We start from the raw sequence: 19,660 nt of genomic DNA on the forward strand, positions 1-19,660 counted from the left end.
CAGCTGCTTGGGAGGTACAGTAGGAGGATCTCTTGAGCCCCGGAGGTTGAGCCTGCAGTGAGCCAAGATCACACCACTGCACTCCAGCCTGGGCAACAGAGAGAGATCCTGTCTCAAAAAAAAAAAAAAAAGTCATGCCTCAATCTCCAGAATCTGGAAGATGATAGGTTACATAGCAAAGAAGAATTAAGACTGCAGATGGAATTAGGTTGTTAATTGTCTGACTTTCATTTCATTTTATTTTATTTTTTTGAGATGGAATCTTACTCTGTTGCCCAGGCTGGAGTGCAGTGGTACAATCTCGGCTCACTGCAACCTCTGCCTCCCAGGTTCAAGCGATCCTCCTGCCTTAGCCCCCCTAGTAGCTGGACTTACAGGCACATGCCACCATGCCCAGCTAATTTTTGTATTTTTAGTAGAGACAGGGTTTAGCCATGTTGGCCAGGCTGGTCTCGAACTCCTGATCTCAGGTGATCCACCTGCCTTGGCTTCCTAAAGTGCTGGGATTACAGGCATGAGCCACCACACCCAGTCAATTGTCTGACTTTTTGATGGGGAGATTATCCTGGGTCATCTGGATGGGCCCACTGTAATCACAAGGGTCCTCATCAATGGAAGAGGGAGGCAGAGGAGTCAGTGTCACCTGGAAAATTAAAGGAAATGGATTATCCATTAGAGCCTCCAAAAAAGAACACAACCCTGCCAGCATCTTGATTTTACCCTAATGAGACGTATTTTAGACCTCTGACCTCCAAAACTCAAATACATTTGTGTTGTTTTCCACCACTAATTTGTGTCAATTTGTTACAGCAGATATAGGAAACTTCTGTTGGTTAATATAAAAGTCTGGCTTAAAAAAATAATTCTTTTTAAAAGACATATGACATGTTAAAACAAACACTATAACTATATTCTGGTGTTTATAACATATGTAGGTGTAGTACATCTGAGAGCAATAACTCAAAGGACTAGGCCAGAGTGAAACCGCCTTTGCAAAAATTATAACTGATGGAGTTATGACAGTGAGAGATATCAGACCTAACCAACTCCATCTTGCTTCTAACCTTTAATCTGTCCTTGTTCATTCCTGGGCATTGGCCAAACCAACTTTGGGAAGGAATTCAGTTCATGGTTTGACTCTGAAACAAAATTGATAATAGCCCTTTCTCAAAAAGACCCCCTTCATGCCTGGGGATAAGTCTGCCTTTGAGGGGTAATATGGTTTGGCTATGTTCCCACCCAAATCTCATCTTGAATTCCCACATGTTATGGGAGGGACCCAGTGGGAGGTAACTGAATCATGAGAGCAGCATCTTTCCCATGCTGATCTCATGATAGTGAATAAGGCTCATGGGATCTGATGGTTTTATCTGGGGGAATTTCCCTGCACAAGCTCTCTCTCTTTGCCTGCTGCCATCCATGTAAAACATGACTCACTGCTCCTTGCCTTCCACCATGATTGTGAGACCTCCCCAGCCATGTGGAACTGTAAGTCCATTAAACCTCTTTCTTTTGTAAATTTCCCATTCGTGGGTATGTCTTTATAAGTAGTGTGAAAATGGAGTAATACACAGGACTAACAAATTAGCTACCAGATTAGAAATTATGGTTTAGGGATTGTGCAACTTCTGGTTCCAAGAGTCTGAACCTCCTCAAATTGTTCCTAGGGATAACATCACTATTGTAAAACCTAAGATCAGTGCCTGACATATTTTGCAGGCCCTGCACTGGATGGATCAGCTGACACCACCCAGACCAGTAATCTGGCTCACCCAGTTCTGCCATCCCACCCAGAAGCAAAACACAGCAAGAAAACCTCATTTTGACCCCCTATAATTCCATCTCCAACCTGACCAATCAGCACTCCCCACTTCCCAAGTCCCTACCTACCAAATTATCTTTAAAAACTCTGATCGTCGAATGCTTAGGGAGACTGATTTGAATAATAATAAAACTCCAACTCCAGTCTCTGGGTGTATTACTTTTTTTTTTTTTTTTTTTTTTTTGAGACAGTCTTGCTCTGTCACCCAGGCTGGAGTACAGTGGTGCAACTCCACTCACTGCAACCTCTGCCTCCCTGGTTCAAGCGATTCTCCTGCCTTAGCCTCCCGAGTAGCTGGGATTACAGGTGTGTGCCACCATGCCTGGCTAATTTTTTTTTTTTTTTTTTCGAGATGGAGTTTCGCTCTTGTTAACCAGGCTGCAGTGCAATGGTGCAATCTCAGCTCACTGCAACCTCCGCCTCCCCGATTCAAGCAATTCTCCTGCCTCAGCCCAGCCTCCTGAGTAGCTGGGGTTACAGGGATGCACCACCACACCCAGCTAATTTTTTTTTTTTTTTTTTTTTGAGATGGAGTCTCGCCCTGTCGCCCAGGCTAGAGTGCAATGGCATGATCTCAGCTCACTGCAACCTCCGCCTCCTGGGTTCAAACAATTCTCCTGCCTCAGCCTCCCAAGTAGCTGGGATTACAGGTGCCCACCACCATATCTAGCTAATTTTTGTATTTTTAGTAGAGACAGGGCTTCACCATGTTGGCCAGGCTAGTCTCGAACTCCTGACCTCGTGATCCACCCGCCTCAGCCTCCCAAAGTGCTGGGATTACAGGTGTGAGCCTCTGTGCCAGGCCTAATTTTGTATTTTTAGTAGAGATGGGGTATCACCATGTTGGTCAGGCTGGTCTTGAACTCCTGACCTCAGGTGATTCACCTGCCTTGGCCTCTCAAAGTGCTGGGATTACAGGCATGTCCCACTGTACCCAGCCCATAAAGTTTAAATTTTTAAGTATTTTTCATGTATTGGTCCTTTTATCATTTTAAAATGTCCCTCTTTTTCTCTGGTAATACGCCTTGTCTTGAAGTTTATTTTGCTGGATACTAATTTCCCACATTTCTTTGATTAGTGTTTACATGATATATTTCCCCAACCATCTACCTTCAATTTATTTGTATTTTTGTATTTAAAATTAATCTCTTGACCAGGCAGGGTGGCTTATCCCTGTAATCCCAACACTTTGCAAGGCCAAGGCAGGTGGATTGCTTTAGCCCAGGATTTCAAGACCAGTCTGGGCAACACGATGAAACCTCAACTCTATAAAAAAATACAAAAATCAGCCAGGTGATGGTGTGCACCTGTAGTCCCAGCTACTTGGGGGTCTGATGTAGGAGGATCACTTGAGCCCATGAGGTCGAAGTTGCAGTAATCCATCATTGCACCATCGCACTCCAGCCTGGGTGACAGAGTGAGACACTGCCTCAAAAAACTAAAACTAAAAATAAAATCCCTCTTGTAGACAGCACATGAATCTAGCTCTTTTTTCAGTCTGACAGTCTCTGTTTTTTAACTGTAGCGTTTAGTCCACTTACATTTAGTGTAATTATTGATATGTTTAAATTTAAGGCTTCCATTTGCTACTTGTTTTCTGTTTGTTTCATCTGTTGACAGAACAAGTAGACAAAAATTCAGCAAATACATAGAAGACTTGAACAATACTATCAAACATTTGATCAAAGTGATACTTACAGAATACCCAACAACCGAAGAATTGATGTTCTTTTCAAGAGGGTATGCAACATTCCCCAGATGGGCCACATTCTGGGCTATAAAACACGTCTCAGTAAATTTTTAAAAATCAACAACTTACAGAATATGTTCTCTGAATTACATGAGAAATCAGTAAGAATAGGCTTTCTAGAAAAGTCTCAAATATTTGGTAGTTAAACAATATACTTCTAGGCTGGGTGCAGTGGCTCATGTCTGTAATCCCAGCACTTTGGGAGGCCAAGGCAGGAGGATTTCTTGAGTCTGGGAGTTTGAGATCAGCCTGGGCAACATGGTGAGACCCTGTCTCTACAAATAATAAAAAATTAGCTAGGAGTGGTGGCACATGCCTGTAGTCCTAGCTACTCAGGAGGCTGAAGTGGGAGGATCACTTGAGCCCAGGAGGTTGAGGCTGCAGTGAGCTGTGATCATGTCACTGCACTCCATTCTGGGCTACGGAGCAAGACCCTGACTCAAAAAAAAGAAAAAAAGACTTCTAATTAACCCACAAGACAAAGAAGAAATAACAAAGGAAATTATAAGAATTTTATTTTATTTTTGTTTTTTTAAAAATTTGAGGCTGGGTGTGATGGCTCATGCCTGTAATCCCAGCACTTTGGGAGGCCAAGGCAGGTGGATCACCTGAGGTCAGGAATTCGAGACCAGCCTGGCCAACATGATGAAACCCCGTCTCTACTAAATACAAAAAAATCAGCTGGGCATGGCGGCACATGCCTGTAATCCCAGCTACTCGGGAGGCTGAAGCAGGATAATCACTGGAACCTGGGAGGTTGAGGTTGTAGTGAGCCGAGATTGCACCACTGCACTCCAGCCTGGGCAACAAGAGCAAAACTCCGTCTCAAAAAAAAAAAAAAAAATTGAGACAGGGTCTTGCTCTGTTGCCCAGGGTGGAGTACAGTGGCTTGATCATGGCTTACTGCAGCCTCCAACTCCTGGACTCAAGTGATCCTCCCACCTCAGCCTCCTGAATAGTTGGGACCACAGGTGTGCACCACCATGTTTTGTTATTAATAATTTTTTTTTTTTTGAGATGGAGTCTTGCTCTGTCTCCCAGGCTGGAGTGCAGTGGTGCGATCTCGGCTCACTGCAAGCTCCGCCTCCCAGGTTCATGCCATTCTCCTGCCTCAGCCTCCTGAGTAGCTGGGACTACAGGTGTCCGCCACCACGCCCAGCTAATTTTTTTTTGTATTTTTAGTGGAGACAGGGTTTCACTGTGTTAGCGAGGAAGGTCTTGATCTCCTGACCTTGTGATCTGCCCGCCTTGGCCTCCCAAAGTGCTGGGATTATAGGCAAGAGCCACCGCTCCTGCCCAATAATTTTTTAAATTTAATTTTACTTTTTAGTAGAGCCAAGGCCTTGCTTTGTTGCCCAGGCTGGTCTCGAACTCGTGGCCGTCTGCCTCAGCCTCCCAAAGTGCTGGTATTACAGGCATGAGACACCACTCCTGGCCATAAGACATTTTTATCTGAGCAATAATAAAATACAATAGTAAAAATGTATACAGTGTAGATAAAGAGTGCTTAGAGATAAATTTATAGCTTATAAGAGAATAGAGGCTTAAAATCAATTATCTAATGATCTAAGTTTCTACCTTAAGAAGCTGGAGGGCCAGGCATAGTGGCTCACTCCTGTAATCCCGGCACTTTGGGAGGCTGAGGCAGGTGGATCACTTGAATCCAGGAGTTCAAGACCAGCCTGGACAAGATAGCAAAACCCTGTCTCTACAAAAAAAAAAAAATTAGTCGGGCACGGTGACATGCGCCTGTAGTCCCAGCTACTCAGGAGGCTGAGGTGGGAGGATCGCATCAGCCCAGGAGGCGGAGGTTGCAGTGAGCCAAGATCACACCGCTGCCTGGGTGACAGAGTGAGACCCTCTCTCAAAAAATAAAATAAAATAAGCTGGGCATGGTGCCTTACACCTGTAATCCCAGCACTTTGGGAGGCTGAGGTGGGTGGATCATTTGAGGTCAAGAGTTCAAGACCAGGTTGGCCAACATGGTGAGACCCCATCTCTACTAAAAATACAAAAATTAGCTGGGTGTGGTGGGGCACGCCTGTAGTCCCAGCTACTCAGGGAGGCTGAGGCAGGAGAATCACTTGAACCCAGGAGGCAGAGGTTGCAGTGAGCTGAGATCACACCACTGCACTGTAGCCTGGGCGACAGAGTGAGACTCTGTCCCAAAAGTAAATAAATAAATAAATAAATGTGAAAAAATAAAAATAAAATAAAAAACAGAAGCTGGAGGAAGCTGAGCGAATTAAATATAAAGTAGAAGGAAGGAGGCTGGGCATGGTGGCTCACGTCTGTAATCCCAGCACTTTGGGAGGCTGAGGCAGAAGGATCACTTGAGGCCAGGAGTTTGAGACCAGCCTGGGCAACATAGCAAGACCCTGTCCATACAAAATAAAAAATTAGCTGGAAGTGGTGGTGCATACCTATAATCTGAGCTACTAAGGAGGCTAAGGTGAGAGGATCCCTTGAGCCCAAGAAGTGGAGGCTGCAGTCAGCTGTGATTACACCACTAAACTCCAGCCTGGGTGACAGAGTAAGACCATTCCTCAAAACAAAACAAAACAAAAACAAAAACAAAAACAACAAAAAAACCAAAGTAGAAGGAAGGAAATAATAAAGATCAAGTAAAATCCAATGAAACGGAAAAGAGAGAAACACTAAGAAAATTAACAAAGCCAATAGATGGTCTTTTAAAAAGATAAAGAAAATAGATACACTTCCAGCAAGATAATCAAGAATAAAATGAAGAAGCACAAAGTATATATCAGGAATGAGAGGATGCCACTATAGATCCTATAGACATCAAAGGACAAAGGGAGGAGAACTGGAAAGATGATGGCTATGGTAGCAGCTTTTCAATCTCTTTGAATTCCCAAATAAAAACTGAGAGACAGCAAATGTATAGTTAAGAAAAAAAACAATAGGCCAGGTGCAGTAGCTCATGCCTGTAATCCCAGCACTTTGGGAGGCTGAAGTGGGCGGATCACCTGAGGTCAGGAGTTTAAGACCAGCCTGGTCAACAGAATGAAAACCCCATCCCTACTAAAAATAAAAAAAATTAGCCAGGTTTGGTGGTGCATCCCTGTAATCTCAGCTACTCAGGAGGCTGAGACATGAGAATTGCTTGAACCCAGGAGGCAGAAGTTGCAGTGAGCCGAGATCACACCATTGCACTCCAGCCTGGGAAACAGAGTGAGACTGTGTCTCCAAAATAAAATAAAATAAAATAATTAATTAATTAATTTTAAAAATAAAATGAGGCTGGACGTGGTGGCTCACGCCTGTCATCCCAGCACTTTGGGAGGCCAAGGTGGGCTGATCACGAGGTCAGGAGATCGAGATCATCCTGGCTAACACAGTGAAACCCCGTCTCTACTAAAAATACTAAAAATTAGCCAGGCGTGGTGGCGGGCGACTGTAGTCCCAGCTAGTCGGTAGGCGGAGGCAGGAGAATGGTGTGAACCCGGGAGGCGGAGGTTGCAGTGAGCCAAGATCGGGCCACTGCACTCCAGCCTGGGTGACAGAGAAAGACTCCATCACAAAATAATAATAATAATAAAATAAATAAAAAATAAAATAAAATGAAATAGCAAGTGAGTGAAAGGAGCCCACAGTGAGAAGGACTAAAGGGCAGGAGCAGGTCTGGTTCCCTATAAACTGTCAAAACTGACCCATGAGGGCTTCCTTCTATTACCATGCCCCACACTGAGGATAAATTCCTGGGAGAGAGGATGTGCACAGTGGCTCATGCCTGTAATCCCAGCTCTTTGGGAGGCCAAGGCAGAAGGATCACTTGAGCCCTGGAGTGTGAGACTAGCCCAGGCAACATAGCAAGACCCCGTCTCTACAAAAATTAAAAAAACGAACTGGGTGTGGTGGCACACGCCTGTGGTCCCGGCTACTCAGGAGGCTGAGGTGAGAGGATCACTTGAACCCAGGAGGTCGAGGCTGCAGTGAGCAGAGATAGTGCTACTTGCACTTCAGCCTGGGTGACAGAATGAGACACTGTATCAAAAAATAAAAGAAAGAAAGAAAGCAATAGCTTTGAGTGGAATCAATATGTAGTAGGATGAGGACAACAGAGGAAAAATGAGGAGCTAAAGACCAACATGGAAGAGGGGAACAGAGCCAGGAAATTGCAGAAAGCTGCCACAGGAAACAACAGACAAGGGAGCTCTACAATGTTATAAAAACTCTCCTGAACCCCACCTCATTCTTTCAGTTCAGATAATTTCACATAAAATGAGCAACAGAAAAGTAACAAAGTCAAGGCTGGGCACAGTGGCTCAGGCCTGTAATCCCAGCACTTTGGGAGGCTTAGGTGAGCGGATCACTTGAGGTCAGGAGTTCAAGACCAGCCTGGCCAACATGGTGAAATTCCGTCTCTACTAAAAATACAAAAATTAGCCAGGCATGGTGGCTACTTGGCTCCCAGCTACTCGGGAGGCTGAGGCAGGAGAATCGCTTAAACCCGGGAGGCAGAGGTTGCAGTGAGCTGAGATCTTGCCACTGCACTCCAGCCTGGGCAACAGAGTGAGACTGTCTACAAAAAGGCTGGGCGTGGTGGCTCACCCTGTAATCTCAGCACTTTGGGAGGCCGAGTCGGGTGGATCACGAGGTCAAGAGATCAAGACCATCCTGGCCAGCGTGGTGAAACCCTGTCTCTACTAAAAATACAAAAATTAGCTGGGCGTGGTGACACACACCTGTGGTCCAGCTACTCAAGAGGCTGAGGTGGGAAGATCACTTGAACCCAGGAGGTCGAGACTGCAGTGAGCTGTGATCATGCCACTGTACTCCAGCCTGTCTTAAAAAATAAAATAACCAGAAGAATAACATTACTACAGACAATGAAAGTACACAAAAAGATGTGCAACAAAACATATCAAAATACAAACAAGCTAAAGGACACCAAAAAAATGATATAATATATTCATGAAAGAACATAAATCAGAACTAGAACAACTCAGAAATGAGATGACAGAACTAATTCTGAAAGGAATCAGGAAAGAACTGGAAATACAAGAAAAAAAGCATTGTAGAAATGAAGACTAGGGCTGGGTGCAGTGGCTCATGCCTGTAATCCCAGCACTTTGGGAGGCCGAGGCAGGAAGATCACTTTGAGCTCAGGAGTTCAAGACCAGCCTGGCTAACATGGCAAAACCCCATCTCTACAAAAGAAAAAAAAAATTAGCTGGGTGTGGTGGCTCGTGCCTGTGGTCCCAGCTACTCAGGAGGCTGAGGTAGGAGGATCGCCTGAGCCCTGGAGGTGGAGGCTGCAGTGAGCTGGGATCATACCACTGCACTCAAGCCTGGGTGACAGAGCAAGGCCCTGTCTCAAAATAAATAAGATAAAATAAAATAAAGTTATAGAATTAAGAACACCATTTTGCAATCTCCAATGAATTAATAAATACAGGCAACACTTGAAAAAAATCCCAAGCATAGAGACAACTAGATTTATATGCCTTCCTTTTTTTTTTTTTTTTTTTTTTTTTTTTTTTTTTTTTTTTTTTTGAGATGGAATCTCACTCTGTCACCCAGGCTGAAGTGCAATGGTGTGATCTTGGCTCACTGCAACCTCCACCTCCTAGGTTCAGTGATTCTCATGCCTCAGCCTCCCCAGTAGCTAGGATTACAGGAACCTGCTGCCACACCTGGCTAATTTTTGTATTTTTATTTGAGACGGGGTTTTGCCATGTTTGGCAGCCTGGTCTCGAACTCCTGACTTCAGGTGATCCACCTGCCTCGGCCTCCCAAAATGCTGGGATTACAGGTATGAGCCACTGTGCCCCACTGATTCATATGCCTTCCAATGTCTTGCCAAAGTGATCAAATCAGAGTTTAATCCAGCCTCTGGATCCAACTACTAATTTGCAGGACATAGCAAGGACACAGAACATTTAGAACTGCATCATGAGTATGTAATCAGCAAAATCCAGACTGCAGTAAATTCTGTAAGTCAGATAGCCCAGAATCTTCAACAAACAAATTGTAAGAAATTAAGAGGCTGGGCACAGTGGCTCACGCCTGTAATCCAAGCACGTTGGGAGGTCAAGGCTGGCAGATTGCCTGAGGTCAGGAGTTTCAGACTAGCCTGGCCAACATGGCAAAACCCGGTCTCTACTAAAACTACAAAAAAAAAAAAAAAAAAATTAGGCAGGCATGGTGGCATGCACCTGTAATCTAGCTACTCAGGAGGCTGAGGCAGGAGAATCGCTCGAACGTGGGAGGCAGAGGTTGCGGTGAGCCAAGATCACACCACTGCACTCCAGCCTGGGTGACAGAGTGAGGCTCTGTCTCAAAAAAAAAAAAAAAAAAAAAAAAAAAAATCCCACAAAAATTAGCCAGGCATGGTGGCATGCACCTGTAGTCCCAGCTACTCGGGTGGCTGAGGTGGGAGGATGGCTTGAGCCTGGAAGGCAGAGACTGCAGAGAGTCAAGATCATGCCACTGCTCTCCAGCCTGGACGTCAGAGTAAGACTCTGTTTCCAAATAAATAAATAAATAACAAAAAGAAAATTGTAAGAAATTAAGAAAAGGATGAAAGTGGAACCTTAAAAGTTAAGAGATTTGGCCGGGCGCGGTGGCTCCCACCTGTAATCGCAGCACTTTGGGAGGCCGAGGTGGGTGGATCACCTGAGGTCAGGAGTTGGAAACCAGCCTGGCCAACATGGCGAAACCCCGTCTCTACTAAAAATACAAAAATTAGCCAGGCGTGGTGGTGGGCACCTGTGATCCCAGCTACTCAGGAGGCTGAGGCAGGAGAATCGCTTGAACCCAGGAGGCAGAGGTTGCAGTGAGCCGAGATCACGCCATTGCACTCAGCCTGGGCAACAGAGACTCCGTCTAAAAAAAAAAAAAATTAAGATACTTGGCTGGGTGCGGTCGGTGACTCATGCCTGTAATCCCAGCATGTTGGGAGGCCAAGGTGGGCAGATCACTTGAGGTCAGGAGTTCGAGACCAGCATGGCCAACATGGTAAGACCCCCGTCTCTACTAAAAATAAAAAATTAGTTGGGTGTGGTGGTGTGCCCCTGTAATCCCAGCTATTCCAGAGGGTAAGGCAGGAGAATCACCTCAGAATCAGGAGATGGAGGTTGCAGTGAGCCGAGATCTCACCACCACACTCCAGCCTGGGCGACAGAGCAAGATCCTGTCTCAAAAAAAAAAAAAAAGAATAACAAGGAAATGTTACGATTTTTTTTTTTATATACAGGGTCTCACTCTGTCACCCAGGCTGGAGTGTGGTGGCACGATCTCAGCTCACTGCAACCTCCGCTTCCCAGGCTCAAGTAATTCTCCTGCCTCAGCCTCCTCAGTAGCTGGGATTACTGGCACCTGCCACCACGCCTGGCTAATTTTTCTTTTTTTTTGAGACAAAGTCTGGCTCTATCGCCAGGCTGGAGTGCAGTGGCGAGATCCCGGCTCACTGCAACCTCTGCCTCCTGGGTTCAGGAGATTCTCCTGCCTCAGTCTCCCGAGTAGCTGGGACTACAGGCACACGCCACCATGCCCAGCTAATTTTCACATTTTTAGTAGAGACGGGGTTTCACCCTGTTGGCCAGGATGGTCTCGATCTCTTGACCTCATGATCTGCCTGCCTCGGCCTCCCAAAGTGCTGGGATTACAGGCGTGAGCAACCACGCCCAACTTAATTTTTTTATTTTTTTGTAAGAATGAGGTCTCACTGTGTTGCCCACACTGGTCTTGAACTCCTGAGCTCAAACGATCCTCCTGCCTCGGCCTCCCAAAGTGTTAGGATTACAGGCATGAGCCACAATGCCTGGCCAGAAATGTTGTGAATAATATTATGCCAAAAACATCGACAATTTAGATAAAATGGACAAATTTTTTGAAAAAAAAAAACCTACCAAAACTAAATCAAAATGAAAGTAAAAGTCTAAATAGCCTTATATCTACTAAAGGAAACTGTTATCAAAAACATCCCCCATACCAGTCTAGGCCACGTGGCAAAACTCTGGCTCTACAAAAAAAATACAAATCAGCCAGGCATGGTGTCACGCCTGTAGTACCAGCTACTCAGGAGCCTGAGGTCGGGGGATCACCTGAGCCTGGGGAGGTCAAGGCTGCAGTGAGCCATGATCGTGTCACTGCGCTCCAGTCTGGGCATCACTGTAAGACCCCACCTCAAAAAACCAAAAAACGTCCCCGTAAAGAAAACTCTAGGCCCAGATGATTTCACTAAGTAAATTATGTCAAGTACTAAATACTACTACCAACCTTACACAAAGATAAAGCAAAGGAGGAGGAAACAGTACTTCACTCTTTTTAGGAGGCCAGCATAACCCTGGTACCAAATTTTTTTTTTTTTTTTTTTTTTTTTTGAGACAGAGTTTCACTCCTTTTGCCCAGGCTGGAGTGCAATGGCACGATCTCGGCTCACTGCAACCTCTGCCTCTCGGGTTCAAGCGATTCTCGTGCCTCAGCCTCCCAAGTAGCTGGAATTACAGGCGCCTACCACCATGCCCGGCTTTTTTTGTATTTTTAGTAGAGACGGGGTTTCACCATGTTGGCCAGGCTGGTCTCGATCTCTCAACCTCCTGATCCGCCCACCTCGGCCTCCCAAAGTGCTGGGATTACAGGCGTGAGCCACCGCGCCCGGCCCCAAAACTTTTAAAAATTAAGTCTGTGGGAAAATTAAACACCAACTATATTTTATTATACTGACAATTTATTAACTTTTTAGGTGCAATAATGGTAATAAAAATCCTTATCTTTTAGAGATACATGCTAAAACATTTACAGATTAAATTGGTATGATATCTGGTTTTGCTTCAAAATAATCTTGGTTAGGGGGAAAGTAGTTGAGGGAATAAATAAACCAAGATTGGCCGTGAATTGATAATTATTGAAGCTGGGTCCCTGGGAATTCATTACACTATTTTCTCTATTTTTGTATATGCTTGATACTTTATATAATATAAAGCAAAAAATAATGGCAAATGATTAAACGACATTAAATGCATAAGAACTACAGGTTGTTTGAGATCATTTAAAAAGAGAGTGAAACAAAAAAAATCATTGAACACCATTAGAAGTTGTTAGGACATAACTACTTTGAAAACGATAAGGGAAGAGATTTAAGCATTTATCTTGCCATTCTGTTATGAATTTTATTTCAGAGTAATCAAATGGTCCTAGAGGATGTGAAAAAGGTTTTCTGTACAGAATTAGAGCTAATAAATGAGGAAAAATTAATAGCCTTAGAAAATCACCATTCTGTAATCCCTAGTGAAACAAGCAATTCATAAAATGATAATCAACGGATAGTAAAACAACTTGGTGAAAAATTGACCAGAAACTTTATGATGCTGGGATGAGGCTATCACCATCTGAAAATAAAAGAAGCCTGGGAGCTGGAGTGGACAGTGGAGGAGAGCTGTCCAACCAGAAACACCCGTGCCAGGTAGAATAAGTTAAAAATAAATCTGTGGTGTTAAATCACTGAAATATGGGAGCAATTCATTACAGAAGTTGGCTTACCATAAAAGTATACCATTTATATATATTAAAACACATAGGCACATAATTACATATATTTTCAAAGATACATACATATCCAAACATATACTGACACAGGGAGAGGAATGAGAATAGGGATGAGGGATCAAAAGAAGAGGCCAGGCACAGTGGCTCACACCTGTAATCCCAGCACTATGGGAGGCTGATGCAGGAAGACTTCTCAAGGCCAGGAGTTCAAGACCAGGCTGAGCAACACAGTGAGACCCCATCTCTAAAAAAAATTTTTTTTTAATTAGCTGGACATGCTCGTGTGCACCTGTAGTCCTACTCAGAAGGTTGAGGTGGGAGCATTGCTTGAGCCCAGGAGGTCAAAGTTACAGTGAGCCAAGATCACATCACTTTCCTCCAGCCTGGGTGACAGTGAGACCCAGTCTCTTAAAAAAAAATTAATTTTTTTTTTTTTGACACAGAGTCTCGCTCTGTCGCCCAGGCTGGAGTGCAGTGGCATGACCTCGGTTCACTGCAACCTCTGCCTCCTGGGTTCAAGCAATTCTCTTGCCTCAGCCTCCTGAGCAGCTGGGACTACAGGCATGCGCCACCATGCCCAGATAATTTTTGTATTTTTAGTAGAGATGGGGTTTCACCATGTTGGCCAGGCTGGTCTCGAACTCCCGACCTCAGGTGATCCACCTTCCTCGGCCTCCCAAAGTGCTGGGATTACAGGCATGAGCCACCGTGCCTAGTCTAAAATTTTTTTAAAAAAGAAGAAAATAAGAAAGAGGCCTGGTGATGGAATTCACTATGCTATGAGAAGCATGGTTTAACTATTAAATAATTAAAAATAACAATTTAAAAAGAAGACAACTAATCTATCCAATCTGCCCTTTCCAGAGAGAACCCAGGTTAGTTCACTGGGAATATAATTATCTTCAGCCTTGGGGAATAGGAGCACAGAATGGTTCTGGAGAGGAGACAGTGTTGAGGAATCCTCCACTGTGGTTACCAGGAAGGTCTCAGGTCTAAAAAGATTCCTAAACTGAGACTTTCTCCTAAGCCTGATCTTCATCTTTGGCTCTCCCTGGTGGTGATGGTACAGGAGGCATTTGACATTCTCTAGACACGGGGTCTGGACCTGCCACCTCCGCCTTGGTACCACCTCTCATTCCAGGCTAGGGGAGGCTGGACAAAGCACAGAGGTTCATTCTGGGCTTGGGTGCATCCTCCTGCCCACTTTCCACCCTGCCTGTGTCAGGCTAAAAGCCCCTCTCCCAAAGATGTCCAATTCCTAATCCCCAGGACCTGAGGATAAATATAAATTTTCTTTTAAGAGAAGAGTCTTACTATATTGCCCAGGCTGGCCTGAACTCCTGGGCTCAAGTGATCCTCCAGCCTCAGCCCCCTGAGTAGCTGGGACTACAGACATGCACCAGCTGCTTAACCTGTGAACATTTTATCTTAAATGGTAAAAGGGACTTTGAAGGCAGGATAGAATTAAGGATCTTGCCAATGGGAAGATGATACTGGATTATCCCAGTAGACCCAATGTAATCCTTACAAGTGAGAGGCAGTAGAATTAGAGAGATGTAGGGATGGAAACAGAGGTTAGAGAGGAGAGAAGATGCTCTGCTGCTGGCTGTGAAGATGGTGAAAAGAGCCACGAATCAAGCACTGCAAGCAGCATCTAGAAGCTGGAAAAAGCAAGGAAACATTCTTCCCTGGAGCCCACGGAAGGAGTGTAGACCTGTCAACACTTTGACTTTAGCCTGGTGAAGCTGATTTTGGACTTCTGAACTGTAACATAATAATTTTGTTTTTTGAGCCACTTTGTGGTAATTCATTACAGTGACAATAGGAAACTAATGTCCTGCCCCAGCTTCTGGGCAGCACTAATCTGTTCTCCTAGGAGAGTAGTCTAAGTGAGTGTATGGCATGGGTAGGGAATCAGAGGAGGCTTCCTGGAAGCCCCTGCAGTCAGGTTGATCTGGGTTATTACAGCTCATTTGTTACTTAACTGACCTTGAGCAAATTTCTAAGTAAGACTATTGTTAACAATGCACTGTTTATAGGATTGCTAAAAAGTAAATTTAAAAATATTTTCAATTACCTAATTTGTAAATTAGCAACTTTTTTTTAAGTCACATCTCCTTGTGGGCTTACACATATTCATTCTTCCATTCACTGAACAGGTGTCACGGAACACCCAGTGTGTGCCTGGCACCATACACACAATGAGCTTGTGTCTGCTACAACTCTCAAGCATTTCTCACTGAAGCTGTCACTGAGCTTCCAGTTAGCTCAGTGCTCAACCTCAATGCCTCCATCCTAAATGCAGGCCTCAGCCGGGCATGGTGGCTCAAGCCTGTAATCCTAGCACTTTGAGAGACCAAGGCGAGTGAATCACTTGAGGTTAGGAGTTCGAGACCAGCCTGGCCAACATGGTGAAACCCCATCTCTACTAGAAATACAAAAATTAGCTGGGTGGTAGTGGCGTGCGCCTGTAGTCCCAGCCACTCAGGAGGCTGAGGCAGGAGAATCGCTCGAGCCTGGTAGGCGGAGGTTGCGGTGAGCCGAGATCATGCCACTGCGCTCCAGTCTGGGCGACAGAGTGAGACCCTGTCTCAAAATAAATAAATAAATAAATAAAATAAATAAATGCAGGTCTTTACAATGCCCACTCCCATGGTCTCTTGTCTCAGCCAGCACCGCCCCCGCTTATCCCCCCAGGCACTGTTTCTGCAGCTTCCATGAGCAGCCTCTTCTTTGTCTTTACTCTGACCCCGGACAAAAGCCCCCAGTGCACTTGAGGGCAGTATGCACCCTCTGATATTTTCCACACCCTGTTTTCATCCCATCCTCTCCTCTCTCTGCATTTCTCTCCTTTTTCTTACCTTCTCCTTCTTTGAGCTCCCAAACAGCTGTACCCTATAAGCCAGAAAAGTCTAGTTAGAGAGAAGCTGAGCCTCAACCAGCCAAGTTAGAGGAAGGTAGAAGGGACCAAAGATATGTGTTTACTGGAGTTTCCGGGCTTCTCTGGTGGTGAACTGAAATCTAAGGTATTCAGCCAGGATGCCTAGACCTAAGCGGAATACCCAGGCAGCCTCACTCACCCCAGCTTTCCAGCCCCACAACACTCTCAGGTGCCTATCCAATTGACCCGTAATTCCCTGACCTGTGGAGCCACACCTACTTCTGCAAGACCCATCTAAGTTTCCTAATTTCACAGCTCCCCACCCCCACCTCTGCTTCTAACCTCCAGGTCTGAAATGCTGAGCTCTGTTCCTATGATGTCTGGAGCTACTAGCCCTCCTTCCCAGAAAAATGGTGGGTCCAGGATTGATTTTTCCTCCTATCTGTGATCCAGACTAGTGCATCCTTCACCCCTTCATCCAGTCCAGGCCCAGGGTTTTCTTTCCTGCAGCTCTTCCTCTAAAGACTAAGCTGCCTCTTTAGGAAGAGGTGAGAATGCAAACATTGTAACAGGGGCAAAATTGCTTTCAGTCCCTTTGGGCTTCAGTGGTGTTGACTGGCCAAGTGATGGAGCTGTGGGCATGTGGGCTTGTGATCTGGGTTTTCTGACCTGGACGTCGCCACAACTTTACAATGGGTGATGCTGGGCAAGTCTATGCCCTCTTTAGGTCTGACTCACTAGCCTTTCTGCGCACTGACGGGGGCTGGTCTTTAGAAGGCCATGTTTTATTTGAGCTTGGAGGTTCCACACAGCAACTCCAGCAGTGGTGCATAATGGCCACAAGAGGGCGGGCAACCTCTTCAGCTCATAAGTGTGTAGACTGAACAAGTGAACCTCAAATAGGAATACTATACAGTGGCTTCCAAGAAGGGTATAATTCCATGAACAGTGTTGCTGAAGAGAAAAAAAACGAAATAAAGGCTGCGCATGGTGGCTCAGGCCTGTAATCTCAGCACTTTGGGACGCTGAGGTGGGAGGATTGTTTGAGCCCAGGAGTTTGAGACCAGCCTAGGCAACATGACAAAACCCTGTCTCTAGAAAAAATACAAAAAGTAACCCAGGCATGGTGATGCGTGCCTGTAGTCGCAGCTACTTAGGAGGCTGAGGAGGATCACTTCAGCCCAGTAGGCAGAGGCTGCAGTGACCCGAGATCGCACCACTGCGCTCCCGCCTGGGCGACAGAGTGAGACCCTGTCTTAAAAATAAAACAACAGGCCAGGCAGGTGGCTCACACCTGTAATCCCAGCACTTTGGAAGGCTGAGATGGGCGGATCACTTGAGGTCAGGAGTTCAAGACCAACCTGGTCAACATGGCAAAACCTCGTCTCTACTAAAAATACAAAAATTAGCCAGGCATGGTGGTGCACGTCTGTAATACCAGCCATTTAGGAGGCTGAGACAGGAGAATCGCTTGAACCCGGAAGGCAGAGGTTGCAGTGAGCCGAGATCGCGTCACTGCACTCCAGCCTGGATGACAGAGCGAGACTCCATCTCAAAAACAAAACAAAACACAAAACAAAACAAACAAACAAACAAACAAAAAACAGGAAGGGTAATTAACCGAGGGCACACTACAAAATGACTACAGAGTAGGGACTGGAATAGGAGATTCAAATTCCCAGTCTGAGGGGAAGTCAGGAGTCCCAAGACCATAGGAGTGGTATGGAGAGGTCTTGTGAGCAGTGGAAGAAGCTGAGAATATACTTTGGAGATTTCAATCATTTGAGGGGGTGGGAGGGGAAGAGAGGGTGTTTAGGGACAAGCCATGGACTGAATATTGCTCCAGAAGGACCGGGGTGGGAGCTTCAAAATGAGACTTGAGGAATTTAGGGAAGCAGAGATGATCAATTTGGCTTCCTTCCCTTCCCCAACACAGAATACAAAATAGAGAAATGGCACGAGTTATTCCAGGATTTGAGGAGGACGCCTCTTTTGCAGGAGGATGCAGTGAACAGCCAAAGTCATCTGACATCCTTTTCCATCTTTTTCCTTCTAGTATCCCAGTTTCAAGGCCCAGGAAAGGCAGGGACTAACATATGGAGCAGTTGCCCAGAGTTCAAAGGGTTAATCTCTAAGAATTCATTCTCTGACACCAGCCACAGCTCTTGTCCCCGTCTCTGGGACCGTCCCCTCTGAGCCCCAGGTTGGCAGCTTCCCTGAATTCCTTCTGTGATATAATTTGTAATTCGGCAGGGCTCTGGGACCCAGGCTCAGAGACCCAGGCTCTGCTCCCTCCTCAGTTTCCAGGAGTCAGGGCTTGCTCTAAGGGAGGAAGTAAACAGGCCTTTCCCTTGCTCCCTCTCCTTTTCCAGGATGGGGCCCAGGGACCAAAGAGCTTCTGTCTTTCCCTGCCACGCCCCCACGCTGCAGCCTAGACAAGGAGATTCCTTGTGTCCCGACCTCAGGCAGGCATCCTTGTGACCAAATGGTGGAAGGCTGGGGACAGGGTGGGGGAAGGGCAGTCACAAAGTCAGAAAGGATGACACCTCCCCTATCCAAGATTCTGGTACACCCCCAGAGCTCTGAGACCTTGAGGTTCTCTCTCCCTGGCTCCCATCAACAAAGGGCAGAGGGGGCCAGGACTCATTTGCATATAAAAGGCCTGGAGAAACTGAAAAGGCATGGACACACGGAAGCTGAACCTCCCGGAAGGGAGATATGGAGTCAGAATACAGGAATAGGGCCAGACACAGCAGCTCATGCCTGTAATCTCAGTAATTTAAGAGGCTGAGGCGGAAGGACTGCTTGAGCCCAGGAGTTCAAGTGCACCCTAGGCAACATGGTAAAACCCTGTCTCTGGAAAAAAATACAAAAATTAGCCAGGCATGGTGATGCATGCCTGTAGTCTTAGCTCCTTGGGAGGCTGAGGAAGGAGGATCATTTGAGTCCAGGAGGTCGAGCCTGCAGTGAGCACTACTGCACTCCAGCCTGGGCAACAGAGGGAGACCCTGTCACCCTATCTCAAAAAAAAAAAACAACAAAACAAAACAAAAAAATAGAATACAGGAATAGGGGCAACACAGGGACAGGGTAAGACAGGGGACCATGGCAGGGTGAGCCAAACAGACTTGAGAGGAATAAATGGAGGCCCCTGAAAGCTTCTCTCCCTAAAAGCAGTCAGGAGTGCTGGCCCAGACAGGGATGCAGGGATGGAGCCACAGAGGAAGTGAGATCCCCTAGGATAAAATGAGAACACTCTATTTAAAAAGTAAGACCTGAAAAGGAGCACAAATATCTGACAATGAGAAACTTTCCTGCCAGGAGGAGTGACATGTTACTGTTCACAAGAAGTAATGGTATGGACGATAAATAATGTGATCTCACTTAGCAGCAGGGGCTCAGATACCCCTATATGACCTACTACCATCCAAGGACCCGTACAAAGGGCTACCCATCCTGGCAGGAAATGACATCACTCAGCAGGTAGGAAGGGGTGGGTCTACCAGCCCAAACGCTTCTGGGAGGGCCAATCCATAGAGGGTTAGTCCTGAAGGTCCACGTTCCTCCTCAATCCTCCATCTTGGCCAAGAGAGGGGCCAAGGCTTCTAGACTTTGGGTGAAGTAATTATGCCCCCATCTCTTCATCTGTTAACTCCAGGGAGTCCTAAATTCCTTAAATCCTTACTTAGCTGGG

At 45.8% G+C, this 19,660-nt stretch overlaps 1 protein-coding gene and 1 long non-coding RNA gene across 2 annotated transcripts in view; one reads left to right on the forward strand and one right to left on the reverse strand.

The window, feature by feature from the left end:
• Positions 1-567: 567 nt before the first annotated feature.
• LOC134807080 (uncharacterized) lies at positions 568-3,609 on the reverse strand. The gene is made up of 3 exons (XR_010146721.1): positions 3,521-3,609; positions 3,364-3,432; positions 568-643 (listed from the first exon to the last, which is right to left on the reverse strand). It is a non-coding gene; the product is annotated as an uncharacterized LOC134807080 (long non-coding RNA).
• Positions 3,610-19,463: 15,854 nt separating this feature from the next.
• POMGNT1 (protein O-linked mannose N-acetylglucosaminyltransferase 1 (beta 1,2-)) overlaps positions 19,464-19,660 on the forward strand; it is a 32,433-nt gene continuing 32,236 nt past the window's right edge. Inside the window, exon 1 of the mRNA XM_016962165.3 lies at positions 19,464-19,506. The gene's annotated coding sequence lies outside the window, so the exon portion shown is untranslated. The remainder of the gene's footprint in view (positions 19,507-19,660) is intronic.

The sequence above is a fragment of the Pan troglodytes genome, chromosome 1, assembly GCF_028858775.2.
Source record: "Pan troglodytes isolate AG18354 chromosome 1, NHGRI_mPanTro3-v2.0_pri, whole genome shotgun sequence".
NCBI lineage: Eukaryota > Metazoa > Chordata > Mammalia > Primates > Hominidae > Pan > Pan troglodytes.